Genomic DNA, 22,135 nt, shown 5'->3' with positions numbered 1-22,135 from the left:
CGTCTATATAACACCCATTCAAAAGTTGGTAGTGTTATTAGGTCTTCAGTCCATTGCATTATGGGAGGTCAGCATTTGTCCTTCCAATGTGATAATGTACGTTTTTTTGGCTGTCATGAGTTCCGGCCCTGAAGATCCATCTGCGCTGACCAGGTGTTAATTTCCAAGAAATGGGCAAGTAATTTAGGAGGACATGTACATTATTCCATAGTATAGATTGTTTCAAAACAAAGTTTATCCTTATTATAACCTCCTCCCCAAAAGGGGTGATTACGGGACATTGTTAAAGCATATAAGTTAAGGAAGCATTAGATGTATTACATCTCCAACAATTGTGCACAATTTAGACAGACCCTTATTGAAAAGCCGTTGTGGAGTCCAATAAACCCAAATATATTTTTTTGCTGAATAATACGTAGCCTAAAGTAAATAGAAGCTTCAGATACGGATGCTAGAACAACAGTCCATTGATTAGGCAAAATAGGACATCCCAGTTCATTATTACAATCCTGCCTTAAACTGTGAGTATCATATTTATTTACTGTTACTAAATACTTATATATAGGGGCATACAAATGTAACAAACAAACAAATGACGGTACTGGTCTAGATTTAACTTAGTAGAAGGCAGTTTCCTAAGTTCCTACATCTAACTTTTTTATGGTCTCCTGTTTGTCTGTCTTTACATTTCTATACTGCTCAGTAGCCAAAGTGCTCTGGATTGTTAAAAAAGAGAAAAAGGAAAAGAAAAAAGGAAAGCTAAAGGCCTCATAATGTGTATTAAAAAAGGTTTTAGAGATGGGACCTGGTTAACATCAGTAGTAGAATTTCACTGCATGTCTTCAAACTATTTCCTGGGATGGTTTTCCTTGTAAGATAACCAGCGAGCCTTCCACTGTCTCCATTTAAATGGCAAAACAGGGCTGGGGATTTTTTTCAAAGTGCCAGAGTATTATAAATGCTCAATGTACCTAGAATCGTAGAATCATAGAATAGCAGAGTTGGAAGGGGCCTACAAGGCCATCGAGTCCAACCCCCAGCTCAATGCATGAATCCACCCTAAAGCATCCCTGACAGATGGTTGTCCAGCTGCCTCTTGAAGGCCTCTAGCGTGGGAGAGCCCACAACCTCACTAGGTCACTGGTTCCATTGTCGTACTGCTCTAACAGTCAGGAAGTTTTTCCTGATGTCCAGCTGGAATCTGGCTTCCTGTAACTTGAGCCCGTTATTCCGTGTCCTGCACTCTGGGAGGTTCGAGAAGAGATCCTGGCCCTCCTTTTAAGTATTTGAAGAGTGCTATCATGTCTCCCCTCAATCTTCTCTTCTCCAGGCTAAACATGCCCAGTTCTTTCAGTCTCTCTTCATAGGGTCTTGTTTCCAGACCCCTGATCATCCTGGTTGCCCTCCTCTGAACACGCTCCAGCTTGTCTGCGCCCTTCTTGAATTGTGGAGCCCAGAACTGGACGCAATACTCTAGATGAGGCCTGACCAGGGCCGAATAGAGAGGAACCAGGACCTCACGTGATTTGGAAGCTATACTTCTATTAATGCAGCCCAAAATAGCATTGGCCTTTCTTGCAGCCATATCGCACTGTTGGCTCATATTCAGCTTGCGATCTACAACAATTCCAAGATCCTTCTCGTTTGTAGTATTGCTGAGCCAAGTATCCCTGTTGCCAATTGGTTTCCCCTTGCTCATCAGAAGCCACTCCAAATTTCCCTTGGGTATACCCTTGTTGTCCAAAGCTGTGAATTTAGCGGTAGTGATCATTGATCCTTCATAGAGTTCATTCTGGGCCAGGAAGAGGCGTAAAATATAAGCTCTTCTTTGGGGATGGGGGGGCTAAAACCACACTGATTCCCTAAAGGGTGGGGCCTTCCTTACTCAATGGAGGCACCAGGGTAGAAATCTAGATTCCTTTGGTGCATTCATCAAGCTGTAAATGAGGTATTCAATTCTCACTCCCAGAGCATCTCAGACGCAGGTGCTCAGCCTAGCTGGCTAGTTACAACAGGCTGGAGAAAACAGCACCCAGTCCGTTATGCGTCTCTGAAACTGAGGTGGGCAGGAGCAATGCAGGCCTAGTGAGTTAGGCCTGGTTAGACCTCATCTAGAGTATTGCGTCCAGTTATGGGCTCCACAATTCAAGAAGGACGCAGACAAGCTAGAGCGTGTTCAGAGGAGGGCAACCAGGATGATCAGGGGTCTGGAAACAAAGGCCTATGAAGAGAGACTGAAAGAACTGGGCATGTTTAGCCTGGAGAAGAGAAGATGGAAGGGAGACATGGCACTCTTCAAATACTTGAAAGGTTGTCACACAGAGGAGGGCCAGGATCTCTTCTCGATCCTCCCAGAGTGCAGGACACGGAATAACGGGCTCAAGTTAAAGGAAACCAGATTCCGGCTGGACATCAGGAAAAACTTCCTGACTGTTAGAGCAGTACGACAATGGAATCAGTTACCTAGGGAGGTTGTGGGCTCCCCCACACTAGAGGCCTTCAAGAGGCAGCTGGACAACCCTCTGTCAGGGATGCTTTAGGGTGGATTCCTGCATTGAGCAGGGGGTTGGTCTTGATGGCCTTAGAGACCCCTTCCAATTCTACTATTCTATTATTCTGTGATGGCAATATTTTTTTATCCCCACTTCTGATGGACTTCGGAGTCCATACTTAACTCTTCCTACTAAAGGCAGTAGGAAAAGATTGAAAGGGAGGAGGAGGAGGAGTAAGAGTAGGAGTTGGAGTTTATTTGGCTCCCTTCTGGGAGTTTAGACATGGTGGTTGGCCACCATGTCAACAGAATGCTAGGCTATGTTCATAGCTCCAACTTCTGCATGCATCTTGTGTTCTGCAGGCCTGGCTGAAGGTGATGTTGCTGACTGAGAACCGAAAGGCTAGGGTACATAACGCACACACCCCGAAAAGGAGAGCAACTTTTGGACAGCTGTAATTAACACAGCCAACCTGTGAGATGCGAGCTGGTTTGCATTTGCTCTGCTTTGATGAATGTGATTCAGAAAGTTGTTACACAGACAGGAGGCAAAGAGGCTAAATATAAATGCGCAGAGCAGCAACACCGCATTCAAGTCATCCTGGGAGGAAGGGGTGAAAACTGCATCTCGGATTCCCCCCCCCTCCTGCCCCCTCTTAGTCATCAAAGGCCAGCTCATAACGATGCGGAGGTTTAGCCCTGAGAAGGCTTCAAGCTGCCGAGAAGCGGAGAACGGCAGCTTTTGCCGACCAGAACCGCGTGCCTCCCGCTGTCTCTTTCTCTTGTGCCACGGGCTTTGCCGTGTAACGCGTCTCAAATGAAATATGCTACATGCCAGCCGCCGTCTCTGCCATTTATGGGCTGAACGGCAGAGCGTCCCCTCCCCCAATCAACCAGGATGGGGGGAGGGAGAAAGGCAATTAAAAGCCACCTGCATCACATTGTGTGTTCCATCAACAAATAATCTCCATCTCAGACTCAGAGCCGTACTCGGGCAGTGACGGAGCCGGCATCACAGGGTAGGCATAGCTGGGTGCCCTGCCGAGGGGCCCACTGGCAGCGCTCTGAGCCTCCTGCCCCTGTTTGCTGTTGTGGCTTGTTCACCTGCCCAATCCAAGCCTGCAAGCGGTGACCGGAGTGAGTGGATAGACAATGCAACATCCTTCCATGGCTGTGAGCTGCCCCATTGGGCAGTTGTGCCATGGAGTCCAGAGGTAGAAGGCAGGTGAATGAGCAGCAGGGGTGGAAGCAAGAACGAGGCAGACCCACTCATGGTAGGGGGGCATCGAGGTCATCTTGGCCAAGCCCCCCGCCCCAAACAAAAATCCTTGTCAGCAAATAGATGATTGTGGCCGCTTCCTTTCTTTTTGAAATGCTTCCAGATTAATCTCTCCCACGTGGCAGGTCTCTTAAATACTTAAAAGGTTGTCAGACAGAGGAGGGCCAGGATCTCTTCTCGATCCTCCCAGAGTGCAGGACACGGAATAATGGGCTCAAGTTAAAGGAAGCCAGATTCCAGCTGGACATCAGGAAAAACTTCCTGACTGTTAGAGCAGTACAACAATGGTATCAGTTGCCTGGTGAGGTTGTGGGCTCTCCCACACTAGAGGCCTTCAAGAGGCAGCTGGACAACCCTCTGTCAGGGATGCTTTCGGGTGGATTCCTGCATTGAGCAGGAGGTTGGACTCGATGGCCTTGTAGGCCCCTTCCAACTCTCCTATTCTGTGATTCTATGATTCTTCCGAGTCCCAGTTTTCTGGCCAGAATCCCAGCAGCCTCTTGGCTGCCCTTTCTCCAAAAGGGTCAAAAGTAGCTTCAAAATAGTTGCGCTTTTTTATTTCATTTCATTTTATTCACAGTTTGGTGGGGGCAGCAGGGGTTGCACGTGTCTGATGGGTCGCACTTTGCCCACCTTTGATATATGCTAACCAGGAACCTTCTCCCACTTACGAGCCAAAATGGCGCCATCTTTGCACGGGAGTCGGAGAGAGCACCAACGTCAGGGAAATGCCAAAGTTTGCAGAAGTCTATTGGAACCTCCTCCACAAAACCCTAAGGATGGATAAGAACCCAATAAATGGATCAGTGAGGACTGAGCATGCTCAGTTGGTATATGACTGGTGGGTGATGGGAACGGGGAAGAATCCAGATAAACTGTGGGAGGGAATGGAGTTTCCTGGAAAAGCAGCTGGCTGGCTTGACCGCTCTACCCTGCAGCATTTTGTTACAGCTCTCACAGGTAGGTTCACGTCCCAGTCCCTGATAGGACCTATCTCAGATTAAGCCCTTATCTAGAGAACTTCAACCTTGTCTACGATTGCCTGAGAATGGTAATGATCCACAAATCATCCAAATTTGCCCCATTCGCAACGTGAATGCAACTGGAAACCTATTTTTCGAAAATTGTTTTCACGTTCCTGAACTTGGGACCGTGCTTGAGAGAGGATTTTTTTTTTTAAAAAAAAACCCCACACACGTGCACTTTGAAATGTGCATTCCTCCCCCCCACAAACACATGCAGTTTTATTCTTTAGGCAATAGAGGAAGGGCAGAACGTGCACAGAAATACTCACTTTTTCCTCCTGAAATGCGCACTTTCCCCATTCGAACCTTGTAACACTTCACCATACACTGCTGTAAAAGCATCTGGTGTGCGGCTGCCTTTCGAGATGGTCTAGAAATTTCAGCTGGTGCAGAATGTAGCCCCAGAGTTATTGGCGGGAGCTGAGCTCTCTGAATTCATCACACCTGTTCTGTACAAGTTACCTTGGTTGCCTGTGCATTTCTGTGCCCAATTGCCAGTTTGGGTCCGTAAAGCCCTGAACGGTTTGGGATCAGGTTACCTGAAGTACCTCTATGCCTGTATGAACCTAATTTTCTGTATAGCTACTTATTTGGATTGCAAAATTGTAGTTCACTGATTTGCAATCTATTCACACTTTTCCGGGGGGAGGGGGGAATCTTCTATTTAAATGATAAAATAATGGCACCCAGTACATTACAAATAAATGGGTAAAATGGATGCTGTTGTTTTTATACTGTTGTTTTTATGTTTCTGATAGTTTTTAAATTTTGTATACTTCTGGTTTTTAAATTTTGTATACTTTTTTTTAAATGTTTACTGTTTTTAACTTTTGTAAACCGCCCAGAGAGCTTCGGCTATGGGGCGGTATATAAATGTAATAAAATAAATAAATAAATAAATAATAAACCTACCCAATTTAATAACTGGGAAATTTAATAAGGAGACATGAAAGACATGGATGTGCTTGGAAAAACAAAGAAACAGTCATAGAATCATAGAATTGCAGAGTTGGAAGGGGCCTCTAAGGACATCAAGTCAAACCCCCTGCTCAGTGCAGGAATCCACCCTAAAGTGTCCCTGACAGGTGGTGTCCAGCTGCCTCTTGAAGGCCTCTAGTGTGGGAGAGCCCACAACCTTCCTAGGTCACTGGTTCCATTGTTGTACTGCTCTAACAGTCAGGAAGTTTTTCCTGATGTCCAGCCGGCATCCGGGTTCCTGTAACTTAAGCCCATTATTCCGTGTCCTGCACTCAGGGAGGATGGAGAAGAGATCCTGGCCCTCCTCTGTGTGGCAACCTTTCAAGTATTTGAAGAGTGCTCTCATGTCTCCCCACAGCAAAGGACCAGGTAGCAGTTGAGAGAGGTCATACGACGTAAACCAATATGAAAGCAAGTTAGAATATGGTATCTGAGAAAAACACAAAGTGAAAAAATAGACAAGTTAGAACATAATAGAGACAGATATTTCATATATTATTTTGTGGCTCTCTGTAAACATCCGTGGATTAAGATGTGGTGGTATTAAAGGGTGGTGGTATTAAAAAAGTATTTAATAAGAGAGAATGGTGTGAGTGCGGAGGGAGGACCTCCCAGCTATATGTTTACAATCAGTCTTCCTTAACCTGCTGCGTTCCAGATGTGTTGGATCACCTGACCAGGATTATGAGAATTGTACTCCACACATCTGGAGATACCTGGTTGCGGAAGTCTGGTAGACATTATGAGGGAAAAATAATGTGTGTGTGTGTGTGTGAGAGAGAGAGAGAGAGAGAGAGAGAGAGATTTTCCTGTTCAGATTAAATGAGGAATTATTATTATTATTATTATTATTATTATTATTATTATTTATTGCATTTTTATACCGCCCAATAGCCGAAGCATTCCAAAATAGGCGATATAATGGTTTGTACAAAACAGTTTAGAAATGTTCCTGAAATAAAGTAGTTGAAGCAGATACTGAGAATTATTGCTTAAATACATGGCTGCATTACTGGTTTGAACACTTGCATTCTTGGTTTTCTCCAAGTTTTGTTTTTGAAATGGTGTCAGTTTTTAAATATTTTCTCTCTCTCAAAAGATGCAAGGAAAAACAAATCTTATGTAAGAAAATGCCCCGGGGTAAGGCGGGTTGGGGATTAATGTACCTTAAGAGGAAGACAGCCAAACTTCAAAGTGATCTTGATAGGCTGCAGTGCTGGGCTGAAAACAACAGAATGAAATTTAATAGGGATAAATGCCAAGTTCTACATTTAGGAAATAGAAACCAAAGGCACAGTTACAAGATGGGGGATACTTGGCTCAGCAATACTACAAACAAGAAGGATCTTGGAATTGTTGTATATCGCAAGCTGAATATGAGCCCACAGTTCGATATGGCTGCAAGAAAGGCAAATGCTATTTTGGGCTGCATTAATAGAAGTATAGCTTACAAATTACATGAGGCACTGGTTCCTCTCTCTTCGGCCCTGGTTAGGCCTCATCTAGAGTATTGCGTCCAGTTCTGGGCTCCCCAATTCAAGAAGGACGCAGACAAGCTTGAGCATGTTCAGAGGAGGGCAACAAGGATGATCAGGGGTCTGGAAACAAAGCCCTATGAAGAGAGACTGAAAGAACTGGGCATGTTTAACCTGGAGAGGAGAAGATTGAGGGGAGACATGAGAGCACTCTTCAAATACTTGGAGAGGCAGAGTGCAGGACACAGAATAATGGGCTCAAGTTACAGGAAGCCAGATTCCGGCTGGACATCAGGAAAAACTTCCTGACGGTTAGAGCAGTACGACAATGGAAACAGTTACCTTGGGAGGTTGTGGGCTCTCCCACACTAGAGGCATTCAAGAGGCAGCTAGACAACCACCTGTCAGGGATGCTTTAGGGTGGATTCCTGCATTGAGCAGGGGGTTGGACTCGATGGCCTTGTAGGCCCCTTCCAACTCTGCTATTCTATGTTTCTATGATTCTATGAAATGGCCATTTTAAAAGAAATGAACTCAGTTAGGTACATAAGTAACATAAACCTTTTTCGAGATTAAAGTATCATTTGAATATAAAATTCAAGTGAATATACATATCGCAACTCTATATACAATTTAAATTTATTAGGAGTCGGTACATTTTTACCTACTCCGACTCTGACTCCAGTTACCCAAGAATTGCTTCCGACTCCGAGTCCACGTCTCTGACTCCACAGCCCTGGACTGGGGCCAAGGAAAATCATGGCAGTGGCTTCAAGGTGACCCTGGCCACGCGTCAGGGGTGAGAGAGACAGAGAGAGAGAGAAAAAAGAAACGAACGTAATTCATTTCTTTCTAGCACCAGCCTACCTTGCAGGGTTGTTGTGAGCGTGAGAGAGGAAAAAAAAGAAGAAATGAATTTAATGCATTTAAAAGTTAACTCACAGGCCTAGCACCGGCCTACTATTTTACAATGATTACCTCACAGACATCTTAGGGGGGCTGAGCAATGGCGCGTATATCAGCTAGTTTTGTTTTTTTAAAGGAACGAAAAAAGAACTTTAAATACATGAGAACATTTGCATAGGGTAATATAACTAGGCACATGAAAAGCATTATTTAAAACCAAAGAAGTTATGATACTAATTATGAACCATGCAGAGAACTCTTGTTATTTTGAGCAGGACCTAAATACGTGGTTATGGTGTAGCATAAAGTAGAGCAAAACTCATAGATAGCATTTTTCCCCCAGTTCTGCACTTGAGGAGGACGATGAAGAGGAAGGTAATACTCTTCCATAGTGGTCATCGCCACCATTTTTCTCTTTGTCTTCACCATCAGCCAGGACAAAGATACCAGAGCTAAATATTACAATAAGATAAACAACCTGAAAATGTTCACATGGCAACCCTCTGCGCACTTACTTAGGAGTAAGCCCCATTAAACAGATTATTGCTCACGTCTGAACATGCAAAGGATTGTTCTGTTAGGCTGCAAACCAGTGCACACTTACACGGGAGTAACTACTTTGGGCTCAATGGGACTATTTCCAGAAGGACATTGACAGGTTAGAGCAGGTTCAGAGGAAGGCAAGAGATACATTACAGAGACTCAATGCTTCATTGAGCCCACAACCTCCCTAGGTAACTGGTTCCATTGTCATACTGCTCTAACAGTCAGGAAGTTTTTCCTGATGTCCAGCTGGAATCTGGCTTCCTGTAACTTGAGCCCCTTATTCCGTGTCCTGCACTCCGGGAGGATCGAGAAGAGATCCTGGCCCTCCTCTGTCTGACAACCTTTCAAGTCTTTGAAGAGTGCTCTCATGTATTAGGCAGGCCTCATTTAGAATCTTCCCTCTTCTCTAAGTTTGCAACGATTTACGCATGATCCCTAGTGCCTACAGAGATGCTGGCATCACAATTAAACGCAATGTTTACACATAGTAAGTTAATGTGCCTGGGAACTGTGGCCCAGGTGTACAGCACACTACACAGATGCGCACAGCGACCCATTTTAAATGTGATGTCAGCCACATAGAATGCTGCTGGGGCAGTGTGTGTGTCCCCCATTCTTTGGAACGCTTACTGCTGTGTGTAAACTGGGCTTCAACGCCTTAAGCAAGCTGGCGTTCTCCATCTGCAAGCGGAGATCATGCCATTGATTTCTACCATAAATGTGACGTCTGCCATAAACACAGTTGCCTTTGTTGTTGTCTGTAGGTGTCCTTGCCTGAGCCATGCACAGCTCATATGCAGGTCATAACAATACCCTACCCTGTACCTGGTGTGCGTGTGCATGTGTGTGTGTGTGTGTGTGTGTGTGGGTCTTTTCATCCCATCCTCTCTAAGTGCCCCCTCCCCTTAATTCAAATCCAGTCCACTCCGTGCCCATGGTGTAAAGAAGAGTGTGCTCAGTGGGAAAATAATCCAGTTCTATCATTCTGCCATGGTGCGGTTCATAGGTTCATAGAATTTAATTGCCCACCTGCGCTCTGTCCAGTCCTGCAGCACTTCTGATAGGTTCTAGTGTGTTTGCCCCAATGTTTCTGCTCAGCTTTGATTTCGCCCTTGTGGCTACCAGGAAGAAAAGAGAGTGCTTCAAAAACATGGATGTGCGTAGATATAGAAGCTTTCAGTGCCTTGCACCTTATACCTCCCCCGTGGGTGTCTGGTGTCCGGCACAAGCCCACACCTCCCCAGGGCCCATTTTGCTCCCCCTCATCTTTATTTCAGAATGATGAAGGAAAGAAATGCGTCTGTTTAGCCTTGAGAAGAGAAGGCTGAGGCAGGACCACTTCTCAGCGAGATCACATCACGCCAGTCCTTTTACAACTTCATTGGCTGCCAGTCCAGGTCCGGGCCTGATTCAAAGTGCTGGTATTGACATTAAAAGCCCTAAACGGTTTGGGGCCAGGCTATCTGAAGGAACACCTCCTCCCATATGTACCTGCCCAGACCTTAAGATCATCTACAGGGGCCCTTCTCCGTGAGCCCCTGCCAAAGGAAGTGAGGCAGGTGGCTACCAGGAGCAGGGCCTTCTCCGCTGTGGCACCCCGGTTGTGGAATGAGCTCCCCAGAGAGGTCCGCCTGGCACCCACACTGTACTGCTTTCGTCGCCAGCTAAAGACCTTTTTATTCTCCCAGCATTTTAACACTTAATTTTAACTTAAATTTAAATTTTACTGTTCTAACTCTGTATTTTAATCTTATATCAATTTTTGCTGCGTGGTTTTATCTTGGTTGTGCTTTTGATACTGTATTCTGTATTTGTGTTTTTAACCTGTTGGTTGTTTTATTATGGTTTTAATTTTTGTGAACTGCCCAGAGAGCTTCGGCTATTGGAATCTGGCTTCCTTTAACTTGAGCCAGTTATTCCGTGTCCTGCACCCTAATCACTCCCATCTTTGGAAGCCCCACCCCATAATACGGAGCACAACACTCCTCAAAGAGAGTAGCTCCCTGAAAGAATGTTGACCCATCTCTAAAGAGACAGATGTGGATGGCTGCCTGTTGATGCCAGGAATGGATCAGGAGACCTTTTTTTTTATTACGCTTCACAGAATCTTCAAATGTGTTTATTGAGCGGAGATCAACAGTTCTCTCTCTCTCTCTCTTTCTCTCTCTCTCTCTCTGTGTGTGTGTTTAAAAGTGAAATGTGCAGGCCAATGAAGGTTCCCCACTACTTTTCTCTCCCCCACACTCCACCCCCCCCCCCAAGGCTGCCAACCTTCTTTTCGGCACCCTTTATTAAACATTACTTTAGGTGCCGTCAAAAGAACTCTTTAGCAAAGGGAATAGCTGTTCTTCATAGCTAAAATAAACGGCTCTGGGCGTAAAAGCAAAAAAAGGAAAAGTAATATACAATAAAAAATATTGTCCCCAGCATCAGACATTCATCTCTGCAAAGTTAATCTCATTGAGCCAATACCTCGACGACAAATTGCTTTCCAAAAGCATGAGGAGACGTTGACGGCAGAATCGCCAAGTTTAGGATTTTATTTCCTCTGCAATCTCCCACCCACCGCCCCCACCGCCCTGCCTGGAATAAAAGCTGTTTTCCTTCTTTGCCCCTGGACCCCTCCATGCATGAGAGAAATGGTGGTTGGCTTGCATTGCACATTTATTTATAATTTATTATATACTGTTCCCCATTCAAAATTTCGGCATGGTGTACAAGATAAAATAAAAAACAAAGCAGAATGAAACACTTTCAAAATAGATTTTAAAAGAAGCAAAATGTACAGTGAACCGTGGCTGACCATTAAGGAAAGGCTTCCTGGAATAATGTTGTTTTCAGGAGGCGCTGAAAGGAATACAAAGTTGGCACCTGCCTGATGTCTAGAGGCAGGGAGTTCCATAGGAGTTAGCTCGGCAGTTAACAGCTGTATCGGGGCAGTTTTTTCTTGTTGTTCATGAATGTGGTAGAGAGAACGGGGTCTCCTTCACAGTGGTATGATGATGATGAGGAGGAGGAGGAGGAGGAGGAGGAGGAGGAGGAGGAGGAGGAGGTCATCTTAGAACAGAAATTCTCTGAGCAACATACATACCATATTTCTTCGATTCTAAGACGCACTTTTTCCCCTAAATTACCATATTTCTTCGATTCTAAGACGCACTTTTCCCCCTAAATTAACAGCTCTAAAAATGGACTGCGTCTTAGAATCGATGGCGTCTTAGAATCGAAGCAATACGGTAATAAAAACAGTCATGAAATATCGATGCTTCTTGGGAGAGGTGCATCTCCGAGGCGTGATTCCCTGTGTGCATAGTGATCGTGGAATTCTCTGCATCACAGGATGCAGTTGTGGCCACCAACCTAAACAGCTTTAAAAGTAGGTTAGGGCCCAGCCCGGTCGGGGTGCTCGTCAGCTGACAGGAATTGTGGCGATACCCACCTTTCTGTCCCTTAGGTATGTCTGGGGTTTGTATGTCTAGCGAGTGCGGAATATTTGAGTGAGTGGGTGTGGCTAGTGATGCGGTGAGAGACGGGGAGGGAGCAGTATAAATAGGTTGGCTGAGGGGATTGTGAGAGTTAGTTTGAGGTTTGGTTTTAGTCTGAGAGTTTTAGTCTGGCTTGTGCTTCGTGAGAGTGTTTGGTGTGAGGAGTGAGAAGAGATCGAATTTTAAATTTTGTTTTAAATATAAAAATATGCAGGTTTGATTTAAAATTGAAATACTAAAGATTTGTTTAATTTCAATAAACTTTACTTTCTGTTCTGTTACCACAAACCACGCGTCAGCTCGGATTTATTACCTGCTACATTACACAGTGTAAAAACATCGAACAATACAGTTCAGTACCTCAGTAATAGAACCTATTTGCCAAAACCGTTTACCTTGTTCCCTCACATATAGGGGAGAGGTTGTGTTGTTTTTACCCTCTCCTCAGGCTTTTCAAGAAGTGGTGCTTGGCTTGAGAAGGGTGCGCTAGGCAAGGCCTTCTGTGTGAGGTCAGTGCTGTCGCAGGAATCCTATGGGGAGAGGGAGGAGCGTGGAGGCAAACTTCGCCTCTGTGCTCCTCCTGCTCTGCATTTTTGCTAGATGGGCTTTTATTGCCCATCTAGCTGATGCTGTGTGGAGCAGGAGGGAAGAAGTGTGGGCTCTCCCACACTAGAGGCCTTCAAGAGGCAGCTGGACAACCACCTGTCAGGGATGCTGTAGGGTGGATTCCTGCATTGAGCAGGGGTTGGACTCGATGGCCTTGTAGGCCCCTTCCAACTCTGCTATTTTATGATTCTATAATTCTAAGTGTCGTGTTTTTCAGAAAGCTCCTGCTTTCTATGGGAGGCAAATAATGAGGCCTGCTAGGTAATCCACAAAGCTTTTATTAAGCAGCAAACATCTCTTCTACCTGAAGAGAGTCTAATCTCTTGGAAAGTTCCTCGTAGGCAAAACTATGCAAACTAAGCGAGACAATTGTCCGACCAAGGAGAACAGGAAGCCCCTTCCCAAACGCCCATAACTTCAGAGAGCCTAGTGAGGCAGGTTCTGGCGCAACCTTAGTCGGACTGACTTTCTCACGCCTTGCTTCCGCTCTGTGCATTTTAGCTTCCGGCAGGCCCTAGCATCCGCTAGCTTGTCACCTCCGGAAGAAAGCTCACTTCCCACGGAGTGTGTAGGATTTGGCCTTGAGGAGATAAGCTCTGGAGAGGGCTGACTCCCAGCTGGGGAATCGCCTGTGAGAGCTTCCTCCCCAACTGGTACAGGCTGGCTGGTGTCTGGCGCCTCCTCCTCTAGGTCCGAATCGCATTCTGATTGATTACCTGAAACATCTTCTCCCAAAACAGGGGCAGTAGGGTTAGACGTGACAAGAAGGCTGGAGGATTTCGCGTCAGCTGGCATTTCCAGTCCCCTCGCCTCATCGCTCACAGAACTGCCCCCTTTCCCTCCTCTCTAAGGCCATTCCTTCCACGCCAGCTATGAGATGAGGGAGAGGGGGCAGAGAGCTCAGACCCCCCAGGTCCAAAATCGGGGTGCCATCATTGACCTTGGATCCAGGAATCTGAAATGCCCAAGAAGAGGGGGAATCATCTGCCAATTTGACTGGTCCTGTCTAGGTACCAGTCTTTAAGAAGCAAACGATCACTTCAACTCATGATAGGCATTCTCTCCAGTGATTTACTTTTAGAGGGCTCTGATGGCCCTCCAAGGACAGGAGAGTGCACAGGGCACGTCCACATGCCCTAGGGGAGCTCATCCCCTTGCACCACATCTATTCAGTTGTTCCCCAAAGTTAGGGTGGGTAGCAGTGCTGTGCTTTTCCTATCTCTTACTATTGGCTTAGCATATGATTTCAGGTTGTGTTTGTGCATTTGGTGGGGCTACTGTTTTAAAAAACACTGGGAAAAGTCCGTTCAGACTAAGAAAGAGAAGTTCCCAGAATCCCAAGTTACCCGTTTTGCCTATCCCCTCCTCCAACTTTGGGATCATGTGATCATGACCGGAAGTTGACTCTGCCCCTCAGCCCTTCGAAAAAGGTATTTTCCCGCTGTTTTACCCGATTTTCCCAAAAATTCTAGCAAGCAAACCGCAGCACGCAGAGAGCTGAGAGTAGGCTCAAAATGACCCCCAGCCACAACTCTCTAAGCACAAGAAGTTTCAGAAAGATAGCTTAAAAAACAACACAGTTATCCCCTATTCTTTTCCGCAATGCAATCCTATGGGCGAATTTTTTCAAAATGGCGATCGGATCGGTCCGCGAAAAGAGAAGTGCTCCGTGTATGGCCACTTCTCTTCGCCGTGCTTCTACGGGTCCCCGGTCCGCTTCTACTCCGCCTCTGGGCAAGGCAGAGCAGGCCAATTCACTTCTGATTCTCTGCTTCTAATCGGAGCGGAGCACATGCCTAGTTAAAATGCCTGGGAGAAGAGAAAAGTCTTGACCTGGCGCTGAAAAGATAACAATGTTGGCTCCAGGCAAGCCTCATTGGGGAGATCATTCCACCATTGGGGGGCCACCACTGAAAAGGCCCCCTCCCTTGTTGCCCGTAACTTTAGAGCACCTGGTGCGGAGGCAGGTTCTGGGGTAATCTAACCGACTTTCTCACGCCTTCCTTTCGTGCCGTGTGTTTCAGCTTCCAACAGACACTAGCATCAGCTAGCTTGTTGGGGCGCTCTCCTCCGGAAGAAAGCTCACTTCCCACTGAGTGTGTAGGATCTGGCCTTGAGGAGATAAGCTCTGGAGAGGGCTGACTCCCAGCTGGGGAATCGCCTGTGAGAGCTTCCTCCCCAACTGGTACAGGCTGGCTGGTGTTTGGCGCTGCCTCCTCTAGGTCCGAATCGGATTCTGATTGATTACCTGAAACATCTTCTCCCAAAACAGGGGCAGTAGGGTTAGACGTGACAAGAAGGCTGGAGGATTCCGCGTCAGCTGGCATTTCCAGTCCCCTCGCCTCATCGCTCACAGAACTGCCCCCTTTCCCTCCTCTCCAAGGCCATTCCTTCCACGCCAGCTATGAGATGAGGGAGAGGGGGCAGAGAGCTCAGACCCCCCAGGTCCGAAATCGGGGCGCCATCATTGACCTTGGATCCAGGAATCTGAAATAACCTATGCCACCCTCTCAGGCACTGTCTGGGGGGGGGGGCATACGATTGTTCCCTTAGACAGGCTCATGGGGGATAAAGTTATTAATGGCTGCGAATCACGATAGTTGTCTGTTGCCTCCAGCATCAGAGGCAGTATGCTGGGAAATAAGACTGGGAGGTGCTATTTATTTATTTATTAAATTTATATACCGCCCCACAGCTGAAGCTCTGTGGGCGGTTTACAAAAGTTAAAAACAGTGAACATTAAAAAGTATACAAAATTTAAAACCATCAAAAATATAAAAACAATAGTATAAAACAACAGTATCCATTTTGTTTTGTTTTCATTTTACCTTGTACACCGCTCCGAAATTTTTCAATGGGGAGAGGTATATAAATATTCAAAATAAATAATAAATAATAATAAATAAATAAATCTGTTTGTAGAAGATGTGTGCTGATGGGAGTAATTGCTGTACAGAGTTCGGCTCATTTTAATTTTTTATGTAATAATGTGTGATCATATGTGTTCGGCTAAAACCCATTCAGGATAGCCATGAATAAAATTTGAAGTCTGTTTGTTTTTTAATGGACCCCGTTATGTACTTGAAAAGTACAATTATATCCAGTGTGGTGTAGTGGCTAGAGTGTTGTACTGAGAGTTGGGGGAATCCGGGTTCTAGTCCCCACTCAGCCACAGAAGCTCACTGGGTAACTTTGGGCACCATCACCAAAGCCCAGCCTACCTCACAGGGTTGTTGTTGTGAGGATAAACTGGAGAGGGGGATGATTTTTTGTATGCCGCCTTATGTTCCTTGGAGGAAAAAAGGCAGGATATAGATGCAATAAATAAATAAATAAATAAATAAATAAAATCCTTTAATTTAATTTATTTATTTATTTATTTATTTATTTTATTGCATTTTTACACCGCCCAATAGCCGAAGCTCTCTGGGCAGTTTGTTTTTAAACAAAAACAGAATAAAACAGTTAAAACAACATTTAAAAAGAAGCAAAAATCAGAAATCCAAGGCTGCATGTTGAAGAAAGGCTTCTTGGAATAAATATGTTTTCAGGAGGCGCCGAAAGGAGTACAAGGTCGGAGCCTGCCTGACCTCCAGAGGCAGGGAGTTCCACAGGAATTAACATATTAGACTTAACATATGTTGTTAAATGCTGTTAAGTGGCTGGGAGAACAGAAAAGTCTCGGCCTGGCGCCTAAAAGATAACATTGTTGGCGCCAGGCGAGCCTCATCGGGGAGATCATTCCACAGTTGAGGGGGCCACCACCGAAAAGGCCCTCTCCCTTGTTGCCATCCTCCGAGCTTCCCTCGGAGTAGGCACTCGGAAGGGGACCTTAGATGTTGAGTGCATTGTGCGGGTAGGTTCATGTTGGGAGATTGGTGGGAAATCCAGTAAAGATAAAATGAAGTTCTTCTTCAAACAGCATATAGTTTTATTTATTTATTTCATTTCATTTCATTTCATTTCTATACCGCCCAATAGCCAAAGCTCTCTGGGCGGTTCACAACAATTAAAACCATGAAGAGCATAATAAAACAACCAACAATTTAAAAACACAAATACAAAACACAATATAAAAAGCACGACCAGGATAAAACCACACAGCAAAAATTGATATAGGTTAAAATATGAGATTTTAACCTATATCAATTTTTGATTGATATAGGTTATCAATAGATTTTAATATGAGATATAGGTTAAAATATAGTTCAGTTATGGAACTCACTACCACAGGTTGTGGTGACGGCCACCAATCTGGATGGCTTTAAAAGGGGGTTGGATAAGTTCCTGGAGGAGAAAGCTATCCATGGCTACTAGCCCTGATGGTTGTGCTATCTCCAGTATTTGGGGCAATAACCCTGTGTGCACCAGTTGCTGGGGAACATGGGTGGGAGGGTGCTGTTGCACCATGTCCTGCTTGTTCATCCCTGGCCGATGGCTGGTTGGCCGCTGTGTGAACAGAGTGCTGGACTAGATGGACCCTTGGTCTGATCCAGCATTGGGGCTCTTCTTATGTTCTTATGGAATCAGTTGCCTGGTGAGGTTGTGGGCTCTCCCACACTAGAGGCCTTCAAGAGGCAGCTGGACAAGCCTCTGTCAGGGATGCTTTAGGGTGGATTCCTGCATTGAGCAGGGGGTTGGACTCGATGGCCTTGTAGGCCCCTTCCAACTCTGCTGTTCTATGATTCTATGATTCTATGTCCTGCGTGTCCGCTTTCCCTGGGCTACTGTGGGAACAGTATAGAGGCAGCTGGTCTGCAGGGTTGATCTTCTTAGTGTGCCTTTAATCCAGTGGTTCGTTGCATAAGTGATGCTTCCTCTTGACAGGCAAGTGTACACAAACACATCATTTAGTGTAAGCAGAAACATGCCAATGAATTCCTTCTGGGTCATTAGCTTTTAACTGGAAGCAGCCACGCCAAATGGATGACCCTGGCACCCTTGGCTTGGGCCTTGCTCTCAAGGAGATAATGGACCTGTGTCTGGGCTGTACCACTTCAGATTGCAGAGGGGTTGACTAGATTGAATGCTCCTGCATACTAAAATCATCTTCATCATGATTGTACATGGAGGAAAAAATAGGTGTGAGGAAGAATGTGAGGCTTGCATCTTCCTCTCTGACATCTAGTTTTCATATGGAGGAGCATTGCATCAGGTTGGTCCCCACCTCCGGTCTGAAGTGGTACAGCCCAGACGTGGGTTGACCACCTCTATGAGAATGGGGCCTTCTGTCCTGGTCTTTTCTGATCGCAGTGCCCAAGTCTGATAGGGGCAACTTCATCTGCCAAAAGCAAAGAAGCTGCAGTGGGTTGCAGATGGCTCACCCCTCTGCAACCCATTGTCCAAAGTTGGCCTTGGACAACTTTGCCAGCCAGCACTCCTTGGCCGGGTGCCATTACGCAGGTGGCAGGGAGTTGCCGTTCTCACTGTAGTAGCTTGGATGTCAAAATGGGCTCCAGGCAGTCTGGGCTTCATTCTCAGCCTTACAAGAGTGCCACGGCATTGACACAGGCCGTTTTGACGTCATGGGTAGGGAAACGTTTCTCCCACTTCCCGGTGTTTTGAAGGCCTCTTTCATTCTTCCTCCCGGCAGCCTTTAGCGTTCAGCCTCATCTGCTGTCTGGACCAAAGCTGCCCGCCTCTCCATCTCTCATCCCTCGCACTTGTGCGCCGTCGGGCGATTAAAAAAACACCACACACACCTGTAGCCGAACGCCAGTGGTAACCATGGCAATAAGACATCTCCGGCAGCGTTTTCTTCTGAGTCAGTCCCGAAATGCTGACAATTAAATAGATACAGGACGTTTGCGAGACCTGTCAGTCGCCCCTTTGTTGTCTTGACAACCGGGGTATATTTAGAAATGTAACAAGGGGTTCAGTCGCACATTTGCTTGAGCAGAGTTTCGTGGCTTTGGAAATTGACTTTGCTGCATGGGGAGGGGGAGGGAGGGGTTTGGAAAATGCCATGTGGGCTCTGATCCGTGCTATCTCTGGAGGGACCCAAAATTCATCAGAGAAGACAAATCAGAGCTTCTCAAGCCATAGAGATCTCTTGCCTCTTGACAAATACTCATCACAGTTTATTTTCATCATCAAAACCTCTATTATTATTATTATTATTATTATTATTATTATTATTATTGGTAGAATCATAGAATAGTACAGTCGGGAGGGGTCTGTAAGGCCATAAAGTCCAACCCCACGCTCAATGCAGGAACCCACCTCAAAGCATCCCTGACAGATGGTTGTCCAGCTGCCTCTTGAAGGCCTCTAGTGTGGGAGAGCCCGCCACCTCCCTAGGTCACTGGTTCCATTGTCATACTGCTCTAACAGTCAGGAAGTTTTTCCTGATGTCCAGATGGAATCTGGCTTCCTTTAACTTGAGCCCGTTATTCCGTGTCCTGCACTCTGGGAGGATCGAGAAGAGATCCTGGCCCTCCTCTGTGTGACAGCCGTTCAAGTCCTTTCATGTCTCCCCTCTTTTCCAGGCTAAACATGCCCAGTTCTTTCAGTCTCTCTTCATAGGGCTTTGTTTCCAGACCCCTGATCATCCTGGTTGCCCTCCTCTGAAACCACCCAGAGAGCTTCGGCTATTGGGCGAAGTAAATAAATTAAATTAAATTTATTTATTAAATGTAATAAATAAATAAATAAATAAATAGTCTGCGTCCTTGAAGTGTGGTGCCCAGAACCGGACCCAATACTCAAGCGAAGGCCTAACCAGAACTGGACACAATACTCAAGACGAGGCCTATTAGTAGTAGTACTAATACTCATATATTATTGTTTTTTTATCTCATAGAGCTAAAATGAATTACGATATATTGAAAGCATTTGTAGTTTATTTTCTATAAATATACATTATCCATGCCTGAGATCTGTCTGTTTATGCCAGGCGTGAGATAAGGGGGCGCAGAAAAGAAGGTTACATTTGGATACACCAATGTGCCTTGTCTCCCCATGTTCAAGTTGGCATCTGTATATAGACAGAAGGTATCTATGGCTGTATATAGGCACCTGTGTATAGGATCTAAGTTGTGGATCCATGGCTGGTTTCACTTGAAACGGATGTCTGGAATATCCTAATATTTTCTTTCTTTGAAGTCCCTGACATAGAACATTAAGAAGCGAACATCTTGGTCTTTGCGCCCGCGCTGTGATGCTTGGCATACAGTGAAATGTAAGCAGGGCGTGGGAAGAGAGGATCTATTTCCCATGGTCAGCAAAGAACGCGATCTGGTCCTGAGAACACGACCTTAATCTGGCGACATTTGTGTGTGCTTCTACCCACAGATACACTCAAGAACTGCCTGTTCCCTTTCGTCTTCCTGGAGCGGAAGCCTGACTACTGAGGTGAGAGGTGAAAAGAGCAGTCGCACAGTGGAGGCGTCTGGTGCCAGTGTCAGTGGGGCAGGGAATCGATGGGGCAGGGAATTGTTGTAGATTGCAAGCTGAATATGAGCCAACAGTGTGATATGGGTGCAAGAAAGGCAAATGCTATTTTGGGCTGCATTAATAGAAGTATAGCTTCCAATGGTTCCTCTCTCTTCGGCCCTGGTTAGGCCTCATCTAGAGGATTGCGTCCAGTTCTGGGCTCCACAATTCAAGAAGGACGCAGACAAGCTGGAGCGTGTTCAGAGGAGGGCAACCAGGATGATCAAAAGTCTGGAAACAAAGCCCTAGGAAGAGAAATTGAAACAACTGGGCATGCTTAGCCTGGAGAAGAGAAGACTGAGGGGAGACATGATAGCACACTTCAAAGACTTAAAAGGTTGTCACACAGAGGAGGGCCAGGATCTCTTCTCGATCCTCCCAGAGTGCAGGACACGGAATAACGGGCTCAAGTTAAAGGAAGCCAGATTCCAGCTGGACATCAGGAAAAACTTCCTGACTGTTAGAGCAGTACGACAATGGAATCAGTGACCTAGGGAGGTTGTGGGCTCTCCCACACTAGAGGCCTTCAAGAGGCAGCTGGACAGCCATCTGTCAGGGATGCTTTAGGGTGGATTCCTGCATTGAACAGGGGTTTGGACTCGATGGCCTTGTAGGCCCCTTCCAACTCTGCTATTCTGTGATTCTAAGAGTATGTGCTTTGCTGCTTTTGCTTTTTTCCCTGAAAAACATTCCTTTGGTTGAATATTGCTTACTTATATCTATAGAACAGAGGTGGTGAACCTTCCCTGGGCAGGCCCCACCAGTGGTTGGGTATTTCCTCAGCTTTTGCACAGCATTTCCCCCATCCTGAAAAGTTTAAATGCCTTTCCTAGGGCTTTAGTTACAGGCAGTAAGAGATTTAAGCTATGTGAACTGCCCAGAGAACTTCAGCTATGGGGCAGTATAGAAATGCAATCAATCAATCAATCTACAGTAGACTGGTATTTGGGGGGGGCATTTTACCCATTCAGTCCTGCCCACCACTGGAATGTCCCCCCGAGAGTTTCTTTGAAATTGAATGCCACCCCCAGCCTGGAAGAGGTTCGACGCCCCAGCTAGAGAATCGTAGAGTTGGAAGGACCTTTGAAGGTCTTCTTGACCAGCTCCTTGCTCAGTGCAAGATGAAGCCACAGCAGGCCTTTCAGACGGCCGCCCAGGCGCTGCTTAAATACTCTTGAGGCAACTCTTGAAGCAACTCTGTCCCACTGTCGGACAGTTCTTATCGCTAAGATGTTTCTCTTAATGTTTATCCGAAATCTGCAATCCCCCCCTCCCCCTGTGGGTTGTAGTCCTGTCCTCTGGAGCAACGGAAAACAAGTCTGCTCTGTCTTCTACCTGATGGACTCTCAGTGTCTCTCCTTAATCCTCTCTTCTATAGTCCAAGCTTTCCTTAGGTTTCTATCCCCCTTTCCTCATCGGCACACTGAAGGTGGCTAACAAAATCACCATTACACAAAAGAAGAGCAACTTCATGCAAAAGCAGTACAAACGGGAGAATCGTGGCAGGGCAGATGATCCTTGATGGAGACTTAGGGGTCTGGATTGCTCCCCTGGCCCCTTGGCTCCTCCCAGTTCAAGGTCTTTCAGCGATGAGTCAGCGTGGTGGGAAGCCCCCCCTTCTGCTCACAGTTGGGAGTTGCTGCAGCTGCAGTGGAAAGTTATTTATTTATTTATTTATTTATTTATTTATTTATTACATTTATATACCACCCCACAGCCAAAGCTCTCTGGGCGGTTCACAAAGGTTAAAACAGTAAACATTAAAAAGCATACAAAATTCAAAAAATGACCAGAAACATAAAAACAACAGTATAAAAACAGCAGTATCCATTTTAAAAAAAACAACAGTTCTGGGGTCCGTTAGAAAACAAACTTAGCGTTGTTAAATGCTGTTAAAATGCCTGGGAGAA

The 22,135-nt window shown here is 45.8% G+C and overlaps 1 protein-coding gene across 3 annotated transcripts in view; it reads left to right on the top strand.

Moving 5' to 3' along the window:
• LPP (LIM domain containing preferred translocation partner in lipoma) overlaps nucleotides 1-22,135 on the top strand; it is a 378,416-nt gene that overhangs the window by 110,836 nt on the left and 245,445 nt on the right. For 2 of the 3 annotated variants that reach the window (XM_063131780.1, XM_063131782.1), the window contains one exon: nucleotides 20,085-20,144. The exons of the other annotated variant lie outside the window; for it this stretch is intronic. The gene's annotated coding sequence lies outside the window, so the exon portion shown is untranslated. The remainder of the gene's footprint in view (nucleotides 1-20,084; nucleotides 20,145-22,135) is intronic. 3 annotated transcript variants of the gene reach the window in all.

The sequence above is a fragment of the Elgaria multicarinata genome, chromosome 8 (genome assembly GCF_023053635.1).
Source record: "Elgaria multicarinata webbii isolate HBS135686 ecotype San Diego chromosome 8, rElgMul1.1.pri, whole genome shotgun sequence".
In the NCBI taxonomy this organism is placed as follows: Eukaryota; Metazoa; Chordata; class Lepidosauria; order Squamata; family Anguidae; genus Elgaria; species Elgaria multicarinata.
This window is presented reverse-complemented; position numbering and strand designations above follow the sequence as displayed.